This window comes from Drosophila mojavensis, unplaced genomic scaffold, assembly GCF_018153725.1.
Source record: "Drosophila mojavensis isolate 15081-1352.22 unplaced genomic scaffold, ASM1815372v1 contig_195, whole genome shotgun sequence".
NCBI lineage: Eukaryota > Metazoa > Arthropoda > Insecta > Diptera > Drosophilidae > Drosophila > Drosophila mojavensis.
This window is the reverse complement of record NW_025318731.1, coordinates 12,501-16,481: the sequence shown is the minus strand read 5'-3', so window position 1 is coordinate 16,481 and position 3,981 is coordinate 12,501. Positions and strand designations below refer to the sequence as shown.

General features: G+C 41.2%; 1 pseudogene; it reads right to left on the bottom strand.

Moving 5' to 3' along the window:
• Positions 1–866: 866 nt before the first annotated feature.
• On the bottom strand, positions 867–3,640 carry LOC122756956 (annotated as a pseudogene).
• Positions 3,641–3,981: the final 341 nt, after the last annotated feature.

The following is a 3,981-nucleotide window of genomic DNA, read 5'->3' as shown; positions in this document are numbered from 1 at the left end:
TCCAGCACGCTGAGCGCAACAGCGCCAGGCACGTTGTCGGCAACAACGGCTCTCCGGAGCTCTCTTTCGATGGCCAACATACGTTGTACCATCGAGTTTGAGCTCGCGGTACCAGCTCCAGCCGGCACCGAGCTCACAGAGTGGGCGCTAGCAGCAACAGCGGCAGCGGACGTCGACGGCGCCTCAAGTGGGGCCGGATTCCGGGCAGCATGGGTAGCAGCAGCGGCGGGGGCAGCAGCGGCGGGGGCGGCAGCAGCGGCGGGGGCAGCAGCAGCTGCGGCAGCAGCTAAAATAGCCTCCATGGCAGGGATGGCAGCGGGGGCAGCAGTGTTGGCAGCGGCGTTGGCAGCGGGGGCGGCGGTGGGGGCAGCAGAAGCAGCAGAGGCAACGGTGGCTGCAGTGGCAACCAGCGACGCATCGCTCTCATCCGCAGAGCTGTCCACGTGGACTCGCAACTTTCGCGGCGGCGAGTCCGTTGGCGGCGGCATGGCTGCGGCGTCGCCCGCGTGACGAAGATGGCTCTTCGCTCCGCGGCCACGCTTCTTCTTCTTCGACATGGTCGAACTCCCGCTACTCGCCTCAGAGTCCATCCCTGGACGCTAGGCAACACAAAATCACTGATACCACAAAGTATGCAGTGATTTTAAATTGTTCCCGAAAGTATGCAACACTTTCTGTTGAAGCGCAACAGTTCGTCGCTTCTGATTGGCTAGCCAATCAGCAACACGTAGCGGTAAAACGCTCACACACGCACTAATACAAACGCGGCGAGAGATTGCTTATCGCGAGATGCTCGAAATAAGCAATTTTAACGCGCGTTCAACGTATTTTATTGCCGGCAATAAAACTCAAATTTACACAATGATGCGCGACGAAACTGAACACGTCCGTTCACGGCGACAATCAAAAGCAAACTGAGTAGATAGGGACAGTAGGAATCTCGTTAATCCATTCATGCGCGTCACTAATTAGATGACGAGGCATTTGGCTACCTTAAGAGAGTCATAGTTACTCCCGCCGTTGACCCGCGCTTACTTGAATTTCTTCACTTTGACATTCAGAGCACTGGGCAGAAATCACATTGTGTCAACACCCGCTAGGGCCATCACAATGCTTTGTTTTAATTAGACAGTCGGATTCCCCAAGTCCGTGCCAGTTCTGAATTGATTGTTAATTGATAATCGTTATAATTTAAAAGAACTAATCGGTTGCCCGGCTAGTATTCTTAAAAATTTTAGCAAGAAAGTTCCACAATTGGCTACGTAACTAAACTATCCGGGGAACAAGAAACTACCATAAAATGATAGATCTCTATTTACCCAGAACGAGCACATAAACCATGTTATTGTTTCCCAATCAAGCCCGACTATCTCAATCTTCAGAGCCAATCCTTATCCCGAAGTTACGGATCTAATTTGCCGACTTCCCTTACCTACATTATTCTATCGACTAGAGACTCTTCACCTTGGAGACCAGCTGCGGATATTGGTACGGCCTGTTGAGAAGTTTGCGTATCCCCACCATAAATTTTCAAGGTCCGAGGAGAAAATATCGACACAACAGTATATGTCATGCTCTTCTAGCCCATCTACCATATCTCTCTGCGAAAGACTTCCATGGTAGTACGGCTATAAAACAGAAAAGAAAACTCTTCCGATATCTCTCGACGGCTTCTTTATGGTCGTTCCTGTTGCCAGGATGAGCACGAGGCCCATATTTAATAACAAACGGATACTCAACAGGTTACGGAATTGGAACCGTATTCCCTTTCGTTCAAAATTATTCAAGTGTATAAAAATCGATAATTAGGCACATTTTTGTTTATTTATTTTGATTTTTCTTTACTTGAAAATTTTCGGCTTTCGCCTTGAACTTAGGACCGACTAACTCGTGATCAACCACTGTTCACACGAAACCCTTCTCCACTTCAGTCCTCCAAGGTCTCATTCGATTATTTGCTACTACCACCAAGATCTGTACCAATAGCGGCTCCATGCAGGCTTACGCCAAACACTTCTATGCACACTATTGTACCTTCCTACTCACTAAAGTTTCAAAATTTATATTACAAGTAATATAAATCATCTACTTTAGCGGTAATGTATAGGTATACAACTTAAGCGCCATCCATTTTAAGGGCTAGTTGCTTCGGCAGGTGAGTTGTTACACACTCCTTAGCGGATTTCGACTTCCATGATCACCGTCCTGCTGTTTTAAGCAACCAACGCCTTTCATGGTTTCTGTATGAGTTGTTAATTTGGGCACCGTAACATTACGTTTGGTTCATCCCACAGCGCCAGTTCTGCTTACCAAAAGTGGCCCACTGGGCACATTATATCATAACCTTAAACTTCATATCAAGAAAGTTAAGGTTCTTACCCATTTAAAGTTTGAGAATAGGTTAAGATCGTTTCGACCCTAAGGCCTCTAATCATTCGCTTTACCAGATAAGATTATTTTATATAATATTTAAATGCACCAGCTATCCTGAGGGAAACTTCGGAAGGAACCAGCTACTAGATGGTTCGATTGGTCTTTCGCCCCTATACTCAATTCTGACAATCGATTTGCACGTCAGAACTGTTTCGGTCTTCCATCAGGGTTTCCCCTGACTTCAACCTGATCAAGTATAGTTCACCATCTTTCGGGTCACAGCATATATGCTCAAGGTACGTTCTAGTTAGAGGTATAAATAATATAAATACCATTATACATAACTATATAGAACGCCCCGGGATTGTGTTAATCAACTATAAATAGTTAAAAAACTAATCCCATTAATAGTCAAGTTAATTACGCTATTAGGTTTATATCCCAATAACTTGCACATATGTTAGACTCCTTGGTCCGTGTTTCAAGACGGGTCCCGAAGGTATCCTGAATCTTACGCATTGTTAATCATACAAGTGCATATAATAAACACAAAAATCAATGATAATCATGCCATTATATAATTCCGAAAAATTAACGCACTGTATTTATATAAATCTATCAGCACTTTATCAAATTTACAGCTTTTATTTCATGTTAAAACGCAAGCATTTTAATTGAAATAAACTATATGCCATAATTTTATGATAAATTAATATGCTAATAGATTACAATGTCCTTATATGGAAAAAATGCACACTATTATTATAATATTGTTTAAATATTACAATTCTAATGATGAATTTTCCATAACGGATATTCAGGTTCATCGGGCTTAACCTCTAAGCAGTTTCACGTACTATTTAACTCTCTATTCAGAGTTCTTTTCAACTTTCCCTCACGGTACTTGTTTACTATCGGTCTCATGGTTATATTTAGTTTTAGATGGAGTTTACCACCCACTTAGTGCTGCACTATCAAGCAACACGACTCTTTGGAAACACCATCTAGTAATCATTAACGTTATACGGGCCTGGCACCCTCTATGGGTAAATGGCCTCATTTAAGAAGGACTTAAATCGTTAATTTCTCATACTAGAATATTGATGTTCCATACACTGCATCTCACATTTGCCATATAGACAAAGTGACTTAGTGCTGAACTGATTTCTTTTCGCTCGCCGCTACTAAGAAAATCCTTGTTAGTTTCTTTTCCTCCCCTAATTAATATGCTTAAATTCAGGGGGTAGTCCCATATGAGTTGAGGTTGTATAAAACAATGTTAATTTTGAACTTGTATATAAATATATATATATATATATATTTGTTCAAATTTTATGGATTGTACTATTTTTGTTTGTTTAATATTAAAAATTTTTCTTTTGAAGATTTCTATAATATGTTCAACAATTCTTTTTATCGCATCAATAATAAGAGGCAATTCTAGATGAAAAAAAAATAAAATTTTTTTCTTTTATGCTAGACCTTCCTCAGTATTTTTTGATTTGAAAAAAGAAAATATATATATATCTTCAATTTTCTCATACAAAATATACTATGAGATAATAGTACCTTTTTCCATATATTATTTTAATATTATGAATATTATTA